Here is a 13,192-nt window from a genome sequence, read left to right as displayed (position 1 = left end):
GTCACTCTAGCAACCCATCATCTATTTATTATTTCCCAATGCCTTCCTATAGGCCCAAATAATGGTGAAGTGTTATGTAGTCGACGTTCACATAACACCACTAGAGGCATCTTATCAAAATATCGAACGAATACCAAATTCACATGACTACTAATAGCAAGACTTCTCCCTTGTCCTCAGTAACAAACATAACTACTCACAAAGCATATTCATGTTCATAATCATAGGGGTAATAATGTGCATAAAGGATCTGAACATATGATCTTCCACCAAATAAACCAACTAGCATCAACTACAAGGAGTAATCAACACTACTAGCAACCTACTAGCACCAATCCCGGACTTGGAGACAAGAACTGGATACAAGAGATGAACTAGGGTTTGGAGATGAGATGGTGCTAGTGAAGATGTTGATGGAGATTGCCCTCTCCCGATGAGTGGAGCGTTGGTGATGACGATGGTGATGATTTCCCCCTCCCGGAGGGAAGTGTCCCCGGCAGAACAGCTCTGCCGAAGCCCTAGATTGGTTCCGCCAAGGTTCCGCCTCGTGGCAGCGGAGTCTCGTCCCGAAAGGTTGCCTTCTATATTTTTCTCATCGAAAGACTTCATATAGGAGAAGATGGGTGTCGGAGAGCCATCAGGGGGCCCACGAGGTAGGGGGCGCGCCCCCCACCCTCGTGAGCAGGGTGTGGGCCCCCTGGCCTTCATCTTTGGTGACGATTTTTCTTTATTTATTTTAAGGTATTCCGTGGAGTTTTAGGACTTTTGGAATTGCGTAGAATAGGCCTTCAATATTTGCTCCTTTTCCAGCCCAGAATTCTAGCTGCCGGCATTCTCCCTCTTCATGTAAACCTTGTAAATTAAGAGAAAATAGCCATATGTATTGTGACATAATGTGAAATAACAGCCCATAATGCAATAAATATTGATATAAAAGCATGATGCAAAATGGACGTATCAATACCGTTCATCAAATGACAACACATGTCTATGGTCAGGAAACATAACCATCTTTGATTAACGAGCTAGTCAAGTAGAGGCATACTAGGAACACTTTGTTTTGTCAATGTATTCACACATGTACTAAGTTTCCGGTTAATACAATTCTAGCATGAATAATAAACATTTATCGTGATATATTGAAATATAAATAACAACTTTATTATTGCCTCTAGGGCATATTTCCTTCAGTCTCCCACTTGCACTAGAGTCAATAATCTAGATTACATAGTAATGATTTTAACACCCATGGAGTCTTGGTGCTGATCATGTTTTGCTCGTGGAAGAGGCTTAGTCAACGGGTCTGCAACATTCAGATCCGTATGGATCTTGCAAACCTCTATGTCTCCCTCCTTGACTTGATCGCGGATGGAGTTGAAGCGTCTCTCGATGTGTTTGGTTCTCTTGTGAAATTTGGATTCCTTCACCAAGGTAATTCCTCCAGTGTTGTCACAAAAGATTTTCATTGGACCCGATGCACTAGGTATTACACCTAGATTGGATATGAACTCCTTCACCCAGACTCCTTCATTTGCTACTTCCGAAGCAGCTATGTACTCCGCTTCACACGTAGATCCTGCCACGACGCTCTGTTTCGAACTGCACCAACTGACAGCTCCACCATTCAATATAAATACGTATCCGGTTTGCGACTTAGAGTCATCCAGATCAGTGTCAAAGCTTGCATCGACGTAACCATTTACGACAAGCTCATTGTCACCTCCAAAAACGAGAAACATCTCCTTAGTCCTTTTCAGGTATTTTAGGATGATCTTGACTGCTGTCCAGTGATCCACTCCTGGATTACTTTGGTACCTTCCTGCTAAACTGATAGCAAGGCACACATCAGGTCTCGTACACAGCATTGCATACAAGATATAACCTATGGCTGAGGCATAGGGAATGACTTTCATTTTCTCTCTACCTTCTGGAGTGGTCGGACATTGAGTCTGACTCAACTTCACACCTTGTAACACATGTAAGAACCCTTTCTTTGACTGATCCATTTTGAACTTCTTCAAAACTTTATCAAGGTATGTGCTTTGTGAAATTCCAATTAAGCGTCTTGATCTATCTCTATAGATATTGATGCCCAATATATAAGCAGCTTCACCGAGGTCTTTCATTGAAAAAATCTTATTCAAGTATCCTTTTATGCTATTCAGAAATTCTGTATTATTTCCAATCAACAATATGTCATCCACGCATAATATTAGAAATGCTACAGAGCTCCCACTCACTTTCTTGTAAATACAGGTTTCTCCAAAAGTCTGGATAAAAACATATGCTTTGATCACATTATCAAAGTGTATATTCCAACTCCGAGAGGCTTGCACCAGTCCATAAATAAATCGCTGGAGCTTGCACACTTTGTTAGCACCTTTTGGATCGACAAAACCTTCTGGTTGCATCATATATAACTCTTGTTTAAGAAATCCATTAAGGAATGTAGTTTTGACATCCATTTGCCAAATTTCATAATCATAAAATGCGACAACTGCTAACATGATTCAGACAGACTTAAGCATCACTATGGGTGAGAAGGTCTTATCGTAGTCAAATCCTTGAACTTGTCAAAAACCTTTCACAACAAGTCGAGATTTGTAGACAGTAACATTATCATCAGTGTCAGTCTTCTTCTTGAAGATCCATTTATTTTCTATGGCTTGTCGATCATTGGGAAAGTCCACCAAAGTCCACACTTTGTTCTCATACATCGATCCCATCTCAGATTTCATGGCTTCAAGCCATTTCACGGAATCTGGGCTCATCATCGCTTCCTCATAGTTCGTAGGTTCATCATGGTCTAGTAACATGACGTCCAGAATAGGATTACCGTACCACTCTGGTGCAGACCGTACTCTGGTTGACCTACAAGGTTCGGTAGTAACTTCATCTGAAGTTTCATGATCATCATCATTAGCTTCTTCATTAATTGGTGTAGGAATCACTGGAACTGATTTCTGTGATGAACTACTTTCCAATTCGGGAGAAGGTACAATTACCTCATCAAGTTCTACTTTCCTCCCACTCACTTCTTTCGAGAGAAACTCCTTCTCTAGAAAGGATCCATTCTTAGCAACGAATATCTTGTCTTCAAATTTGTGATAGAAGGTGTACCCAACAGTTTCTTTTGGGTATCCTATGAAGATGCATTTCTCTGATTTGGGTTTGAGTTATCAAGTTAAAGCTTTTTCACAGAACCATCGCAGCCCCAAACTTTAAGAAACGACAGCTTTGGTTTCTTGCCAAACCACAATTCATATGGTGTCGTCTCAACGGATTTAGATGGTGCCCTATTTAATGTGAATGCAGTAGTCTCTAAAGCATAACCAAAAATAGATAGCGGTAAATCAGTAAGAGACATCATAGATCGCACCATATCTAATAAAGTATGGTTACGACGTTTGGACACACCATTACGCTGTGGTGTTCCAGGTGGCGTGAGTTGCAAAACTATTCCACATTGTTTCAAATGAAGACGAAACTCGTAACTCAAATATTCGCCTCCGCGATCAGATCGTAGAAACTTTATTTTCTTGCTACGATGATTTTCCACTTCACTCTGAAATTCTTTGAACTTTCCAAATGTTTCACACTTATGTTTCATTAAGTAGATATACCCATATCTGCTCAAATCATCTGTGAAGGTCAGAAAATAAAGATACCCGCCGCGAGCCTCAACACTAATCGGACCGTATACATCGGTTTGTATTATTTCCAATAAGTCAGTGGCTCGCTCCATTGTTCCGGAGAACGGAGTCTTAGTCATCTTGCCCATGAGGCATGGTTCACAAGCATCAAGTGATTCATAATCAAGTGATTTTAAAAGCCCATCAGCATGGAGTTTCTTCATGCGCTTTACACCAATATGACCTAAACGGTAGTGCCACACATAATTTGCACTATCATTACTAACTTTGTATGTTTTGGCTTCAATATTATGAATATGTGTATCACTACGATCAAGATTCAACAAAAATAGACCACTCATCAAGGGTGCATGACCATAAAAGATATTACTCATATAAATAGAACAACCATTATTCTCTAATTTAAATGAATAACCGTCTCGCATCAAACAAGATCCAGATATAATGTTCATGCTCAACGCTGGCACCAAATAACAATTATTCAGGTATAAAACTAATCCGAAGGTAGATGTAGAGGTAGCGTGCCAACGGCGATCACACCAACCTTGGAACCATTTACGACGTGCATCGTCACCTCGTCCTTAGCCAATCTTCGTTTAATCCGTAGCTCCTGTTTCGAGTTGCAAATATGAGCAACAACACCAGTATCAAATACCCAGGCGCTACTACGAGCATTAGTAAGGTACACATCAATAACATGAATATCAAATATACCTTTCACTTTGCCATCCTTCTTATCCGCCAAATACTTCGGGCAGTTGCGATTCTAGTGACCAGTCCCTTTGTAGTAGAAGCACTCCGTTTCAGGCTTAGGTCCAGACTTGGGTTTCTTCCCGGGAGTAGCAACTTGCTTGATATTCTTCTTGAAGTTCCCCTTCTTCCCTTTGCCCTTTTTTTTAAAACTAGTGGTCTTGTTAACCATCAACACTTGATGCTCCTTCTTGATTGTCTTTTAGCATTGCGAAGAGCTCGGGAATTGTCTTTTCCATCCCTTGCATATTATAGTTCATCATGAACCCTTTATAGCTTGGTGGAAGTGATTGAAGAACTCTGTCAATGACACTATCATTAGGAAGATTAACTCCCAGCTGAGTCAAGTGGTTATGGTACCAAGACATTCTGAGTATGTGTTCACTGACAAAACTATTCTCCTCCATCTTGCAGCTATAGAACTTGTTGGAGACTTCATATCTCTCAACTCGGGCATTTGCTTGAAATATTAACTTCAACTCTCGGAACATCTCATATGCTCCATGACATTCAAAATGTCTTTGAAGTCCCGATTCTAAGCCGTAAAGCATGGCACACTGAACTATCGAGTAGCCTTCAGATCGAGCTTGCCAGACGTTCATAACATCAGCATCTGCTCCTGCAGCAGGCCTTGCACCTAGCGGTTCTTCAAGGACGTAATTCTTCTGTGCAGCAATGAGGATAATCCTCAAGTTACGGACCCAGTCCATGTAGTTCTACCATCATCTTCCAACTTAGCATTCTCTAGGAACACATTAAAATTCAAAGGAACGGTAGCACGGGACATTGATCTACAATAACATAGATATGCAAAAAAGTATCAGGACTAAGTTCATGATAAATTAAAGTTCAATTAATCATTACTAAAGAACTCCCACTTAGATAGACATCTCTCTAGTCATCTAAATGATCATGTGATCCATATCAACTAAACCATGTCCGATCATCACGTGAGATGGAGTAGTTTTCAATGGTGAACATCTCTATGTTGATCATATCTACTATATAATTCACGTTCGACCTTTCGGTCTCAGTGTTTCGAGGCCATATCTACATATGCTAGGCTCGTCAAGTTTAACCCGAGTATTCTGCATGTGCAAAACTGGCTTGCACCCGTTGTATGTGAACGTAGAGCTTATCACACCCGACCATCACGTGGTGTCTTGGCACGACGAACTGTAGCAATGGTGCTTACTCAGGGACAACACTTATACCTTAAAATTCAGTGAGGGGTCATCTTATAATGCTACCGCCGTACTAAGCAAAATAAGATGCATAAAAGATAAACATCACATGCAATCAAAATATGTGACATGATATGGCCATCATCATCTTGTGCCTTTGATCTCCATCTCCAAAGCACCGTCCTGATCTCCATTGTCACCATCTTGACACCTTGATCTCCATCGTAGCATCGTTGTTGTCTCGCCAACTATTGCTTCTACGACTATCGCTACCGCTTAGTGATAAAGTAAAGCAATTACATGGTGATTGCATTTCATACAATAAAAGCGACATCCGCTACTTTGTTGTTGCAAGTTTTACGTGGCTGTTACGGGCTTCTCGCAAGAACCGTTCTTACCTACGCATCAAAACTGTTGGGGAACGTTGCAGAAAATAAAAAAATTCTACGGTTCACCAAGATCAATCTATGGAGTCATCTAGCAACGAGAGAGAGGAGTGCATCTACATACCCTTGTAGATCACACGCGGAAGCGTTCAAGAGAACGGGGTTGAGGGAGTCGTACTCGTCGTGATCCAAATCACCGAAGATCCTAGCGCCGAACGGACGGCACCTCCGCGTTCAACACACGTACGGTTGGGGAAGACGTCTCCTCCTTCTTGATCCAGCAAGGGGGAGGGAGAGGTTGATGGAGATCCAGCAGCACGACGGCGTGGTGGTGGAAGTAGCGGCGATCTCGGCAGGGCTTCGCCAAGCTCAGCGAGAGGGAGAGGTGTTACAATGGGAGAGGGAGGCGCCAGGAGCAGGGGTGCACATCTCTCCCTCCCCCCTCTTTATATAGGGGCCCTGGGGGGCGCCGGCCTCCTAGAGATTGAATCTCAAGGGGGGCCGGTGGCCAAGGGGGGGACTTGCCCCCCAAGCCAAGTGGGGCGCCCCCCACCCCTAGGGTTTCCAACCCTAGGCGCAGAGGGAGGCCCAAGGGGGGCGCACCAGACCACCAGGGGCTGGTTCCCCTCCCACTTCAGCCCATGGGGCCCTTCGGGATAGGTGGACCCACCCGGTGGACCCCCGGGACCCTCCCGGGGGTCCCGGTACAATACCGGTGACCCCCGAAACTCTCCCGGTGGCCGAAACTGGACTTCCTATATACAATTCTTCACCTCCGGACCATTCCGGAACTCCTCGTGACGTCCGGGATCTCATCCGGGACTCCGAACAACTTTCGGGTTACCGCATACTAATATCTCTACAACCCTAGCATCACCGAACCTTAAGTGTGTAGACCCTACGGGTTTGGGAGACACACAGACATGACTGCTACCTCTTGAGCACTGCGTTGGATTTCCCCGAAGAGGAGAGGATGATGCAGCAAAGTAGCGTAAGTATTTCCCTCAGTTTTTTAGAACCAAGGTATCAATCAAGTAGGAGACCACACACAAGTCCCTCGTACCTACACAAAACAATAGATCCTCGCAACCAACACGATTAGGAGTTGTCAATCCCTTCACGGTCACTTACGAGAGTGAGATCTGATAGAGATGATAAATAATATTTTTGGTATTTTTGGTATATAGATGCAAAGTGAAAAGTAAAAGGCAAAGTAAAAACAAAGCAAGTAATAAAGTAATGGAGATTGATATGATGAGAATAGACCCGGGGGCCATAGGTTTCACTAGTGGCTTCTCTCAAGAGCATAGATATTCTACGGTGGGTGAACAAATTACAGTTGAGCAATTGACAGAATTGAGCATAGTTATGAGTATATCTAGGTATGATCGTGTATATAGGCATCACGTCCGAGACAAGTAGATCGAAACAATTCTGCATCTACTACTATTACTCCACTCATCAAACGCTATCCAGCATGCATCTAGAGTATTAAGTTAAAAACAGAGTAACGCCTTAAGCAAGATGACATGATGTAGAGGGATAAATTCATGCAATATGATAAAAAAAACCCATCTTGTTATCCTCGATGGCAACAATACAATACGTGCCTTGCTGCCCCTTCTGTCACTGGGAAAGGACACCGCAAGATTGAACCCAAAGCTAAGCACTTCTCCCATTGCAAGAACTACCAATCTAGTTGGCCAAACCAAAAGGATAATTCGAATAGACTTGCAAAGGTAACTCAATCATACATAAAAGAATTCAGAGAAGATTCAAATATTATTCATAGATAAGTTGGATCATAAACCCACAATTCATCGGTCTCAACAAACACACCGCAAAAAGAAGATTACATCGAATAGATCTCCATGAGAGAGAGGGGGAGAACATTGTATTGAGATCCAAAAACAGGGAAGAAGCCATCTAGCTACTACCTATGGACCCAAAGGTCTAAAGTAAACTACTCACACTTCATCGGAGGGGCTATGGTGTTGATGTAGAAGCCCTCCGTGGTGGATGCCCCCTCTGACGGAGCTCCGGAACAGGCCACAAGATGGGATCTCGTGGATACAGAAGGTTGCAGCGGTGGAATTAGGTTTTTGGCTCTTGTTCTGATCGTTTGGGGATACGTAGGTATATATAGGAGGAAGGAGTACGTCGATGGAGCAACAAGGGGGCCACGAGGCAGGGGGCGCGCCCCCCACCCTTGTGACCGACTCTTCTTCTTCTTGGAGTAGGGTCCAAGTCTCCTGGATCACGTTCGGTGAGAAAATCACGTTCCCGAAGGTTTTATTCCGTTTGGACTCTTTTTGATATTCTGTTTCTTCGAAACACTAAAATAGGCAAAAAAACAGCAATTCTGGGCTGGGCCTCCGGTTAATAGGTTAGTCCCAAAAATAATATAAAAGTGGAAAATAAAGCCCAATATAGTCCAAAACAGTAGATAAAGTAGCATGGAGCAATCAAAAATTATAGATATGTTGGAGACGTATCAGGCATCCCCAAGCGTAATTCCTGCTTGTCCTCGAGTAGGTAAATGATAAAAAGAGAATTTTTGATGCGGAGTGATACTTTGGCATAATTTCAATGTAAATCTTCTTAATTGTGGTATGAATATTCAGATCCAAAAGATTCAAGACAAAAGTTCATATTGACATAAAAATAATGATACTTCAAGCATACTAATCAAAGCAATTATGTCTTCTCAAAATAACATGGCCAAAGAAAGTCATCCCTACAAAATCATATAGTCTGGCTATGCTCCATCTTCCCCACACAAAATATTTAAATCATGCACAACCCCGATGACAAGCCAAGCAATTGTTTCATACTTATGACATTCTCAAAACTTTTTCAATCTTTACGCAATACATGAGCGTGAGCCATGGACATAGCACTATATGTGAAATAGAATGGTGGTTGTGGAGAAGACAAAAAGAGGGAAGATAGTCTCACATCAACTAGGCGTATCAACGGGCTATGGAGATGCCCACCAATATATATCAATGTGAGTGAGTAGGGATTGCCATGCAACGGATGCACTAGAGCTATAAGTATATGAAATCTCAACAAAAGAAACTAAGTGGGTGTGCATCCAACTCGCTTGCTCACGAAGACCTAGGGCATTTTGAGGAAGCCCATCATTGGAATATACAAGCCAAGTTCTATAATGAAAAATTCCCACTAGTATATGAAAGTGACAAAATGAGAGACTCTCTATCATGAAGATCTTGGTGCTACTTTGAAGCACAAGTGTGGTAAAAGGATAGTAGCATTGTCCCTTCTCTCTTTTTCTCTCATTTTTTTATTTGGGCCTTTCTCTTTTTTTATGGCCTCTTTTTTTTAATTTTTCGCCCGGAGTCTCATCCCGACTTGTGGGGGAATCATAGTCTCCATCATCCTTTCCTCACTTGGGACAATGCTCTAATAATGATGATCATCACACTTTTATTTTTCTTACAACTCAACAATTATAACTCGATACTTAGAACAAAGTATGACTCTATATGAATGCCTCCAGCGATGTACTGGGATATGCAATGAATCAAGAGTGACATGTATGAATTATGAACGGTGGCTTTTCCACAAATACGATGTCAACTACATGATCATGCTAGCAATATGACAATGATGGAGCGTGTCATAATAAACGGAACGGTGGAAAGTTGCATGGAAATATATTTCGGAATGGCTATGGAAATGCCATGATGGTAGGTATGGTGGCTGTTTTGAGGAAGGTATATGGTGGGTGTATGATACCGGCGAAAAGTGCATGGTATTAGAGAGGCTAGCAATGGTGGAAGGATGGGAAAAAGTGCGTATAATCCATGGACTCAACATTAGTCACAAAGAACTCATATACTTATTGCAAAAATCTAGAAGTTATCAAAGCAAAGTATTACGCGCATGCTCCTAGGGGGATAGATTGGTAAGAAAAGACGATCGCTCGTTCCCGACCGCCACTCATAAGGAAGACAATCAATAAATAAATCATGCTCCGAGTTCATCACATAACGGTTCACCATATGTGCATGCTACAGGAATCACAAACTTCAACACAAGTATTCTTTAAATTCACAACTACTCAACTAGCATGACTCTAATATCACCATCTTCATATATCAAAACAATTATCAAGCATCAAACTTTTCTTAGTATTCAACGCACTCAAAAGAAAGTTTCACATATCTTGAATACCAAGTATATTAACATTAAGCAAATTACCATGCTATTAATGACTCTCAAAATAATCTAAGTGAGCCATGAGAGATCAATAGTTTCTTTAAAACAAATCCACCACTGTGCTCTAAAAGATCTAAGTGAAGCACTAGAGCAAAAATTATCACACTCAAAAGATATAAGTGAAGCACTATCAGCAAAACTATCAAGCTCAAAGGATATAAGTGAAGCACATAGAGTATTCTAGCAAATTCCAATTCATGTATGGCTCTCTCAAAAGGTGTGTACAGCAAGGATGATTGTGGTAAACTAACAAGCAAAGACGCAAATAATACAAGACGCTCCAAGCAAAACACATATCATGTGGTGAATAAAAATATAGCTCCAAGTAAATTACCGATGGAAGTAGACGAAAGAGGGGATGCCTTCCGGGGAATCCCCAATCTTTGACTTTTTGGTGTCCTTAGATTATCTTGGGGGTGCCATTGGCATCCCCAAGCTTAGGCTCTTTCCACTCCTTGTTCCATAATCCATCAAAAGAATTCACTCAAAACTTGAAAACCTCACAACACAAAACTCAATAGAAATCTCGTGAGCTCCGTTAGAGAAAGAAAACAAAATACTACTTCAAGGTACTGTAATGAACTCATTCTTTATTTATATTGGTGCTAAACCTACTGTATTCCAACTTCTCTATGGATTATAAACTATTTTATTAGCCATAGATTCATCAAAATAAGCAAACAACACACGCAAAACAGAATCTGTCAAAAACAGAACAGTCTGTAGTAATCTGTAACTAACGCAAACTTCTGGAAATATAAAAATTCTACCAAACTAGGAATTCCTGGAAATTTTGTTTATTGAACAGCAGCAAAAAGAATCAATGAAAAATCACGTTTCTGTGATTTAACAAAATTATATTCATGCGCGCAAAGTTTCTGTTTTTCATCAGAATCAAATCAACTATCATCGTAGGTTATCCTATAGGTTCTACTTGGAACAAACACTAATTAAAAGATAAAACCACATCCAAACAGAGGCTAGATGGGTTATTTATTCCTAAACATAAGCAAAAACAAAAAACAAAAATAAAATTGGGTTGCCTCCCAACAAGCGCTATCGTTTAACGCCCCTAGCTAGGCATAAAAGCAAGGATAGATCTAGGTATTGCCATCTTTGGTAGGCAATTCTTCGATGAGGTATATACCTCTTTTATAATTTTCTTTCTCTCTAATAATTGTCAAATTTTCAGGCAAAAGATCAAAAAAATCATTTATAGCAAATGGTTCCTTAATGTGGGTAAAAAGATTGGGATGAACACTTATAGATTTAAGATCCGCAGTTTCCTTACTAGATGATTCACCCTTATTCTTAGGAACATAAATAAGCTTAGTATTTTTAGTAGACGAACTTGGAGTGTTTTGAACGGAAGAAAAAGCGGTTCCCAAGTTGGTAATGATACCCTCAAGTTTATCGATTCTTGTGGAATCTAGATTTATTTTCTCATTAATTATGGGTTCTTTTTCTTTAATATTTTTCAAAGTCATTCCTACCTTAGATCCATATTGGGTAATTTGATTGTGGATCTTTTTATCAAGATTTTCAATTGATTCAATGGTAGCAACTTTATTCTCAATAGTTTCAAGTCTTTGCATAACATGCTCCAAAGTTAACGTAGTTCCATTAATCAAAAGAGGTGGTGAGCCAAATAAATCTATTAAAGCATTATAAGAATCAAAAGTATGGCTACCCAAGAAATTCCCTCCGGTAAAGGTATCAAGGCTATATCTATACCAAGGATTAGCACCTACATAAAAGTTACGAAGAAGAACTAAAGTAGATTGCTTCCTGGTAGATCTATTTTGTGTTGGGGAATGTAGTAATTTCAAAAAAATTCCTACGCACACGCAAGATCATGGTGATGCATAGCAACGAGAGGGGAGAGTGTTGTCCACGTACCCTCGTAGACCGTAAGCGGAAGCGTTATGACAACGCGGTTGATGTAGTCGTACGTCTTCACGATCCGACCGATCCAAGCACCGAACATACGGTACCTCCGAGTTCTAGCACACGTTCAGGTCGATGATGTCCCTCGAACTCCGATCCAGCCGAGTGTTGAGGGAGAGTTCCGTCAGCACGATGGCGTGGTGACGATCTTGATGTTCTACCGTCGCAGGGCTTCGCCTAAGCACTGCTACAGTATTATCGAGGTGGACTATGGTGGAGGGGGGCACCGCACACGGCTAAGAGATCCAAGGGATCAATTTTTGTTGTGCCTATAGGTGCCCCCATGCCCCCGTATATAAAGGATCAAGGGGGAGGGGGCGGTCGGCCAGGAGGAGGCGCGCCAAGGAGGAGTCCTAGTCCCACCGGGAGTAGGATTCCCCCCATTCCAAGTAGTAGGAGTAGGAGTCAAGGAAAGGAGGAAGAGAAGAGAAGGAAGGAGGGGGCGCAGCCCCTCCCCCTAGTCCAATTTGGACTAGGCCTTGGGGGCGCCCAACCTCTCCTCTCTCTTTCCCCTAAAGCCCAATAAGGCCCATATACTCCCCGGCGAATTCCCGTAACTCTCCGGTACTCCGAAAATACCCGAATCACTCAGAACCTTTCCGAACTCCAAATATAGTTGTAACATCCCAAAATTCTAAATTTTGGAATGTTATAAACAAATAGATAGATTTGATTGATTGTTTGAAAGTGAGTGAATTCGAAACTGTTTGAAAGTTAAATGAGAGGGAATAAAAGGACTTTCCCAAACTTTCATTTTGCATTTTGATCTCCGTGAATTCAAATTCTTTTCACCACAAAACCCTGGAGAGAAGAGGACATGACTTCTTCCATTTATTTAAATGACAAGGGGTGTTGAAAATATTTCAATTTCATTTGGAAAATATTTCCAACCCAGGAACTTTATGCAACTCAATGATTTTCACAAGCGAAGATAAAATGACTTCTTCAAAACATATGAAATATGAGTTGGGAGTTTCAAAGAATTAAATTCAAAGTTCTTTTGAATTTATTTTTAATTTGGAGTTAT

This window comes from Triticum aestivum, chromosome 7B (genome assembly GCF_018294505.1).
Source record: "Triticum aestivum cultivar Chinese Spring chromosome 7B, IWGSC CS RefSeq v2.1, whole genome shotgun sequence".
Classification (NCBI taxonomy): Eukaryota; Viridiplantae; Streptophyta; class Magnoliopsida; order Poales; family Poaceae; genus Triticum; species Triticum aestivum.
Note: the sequence above shows the minus strand (reverse complement) of the source record.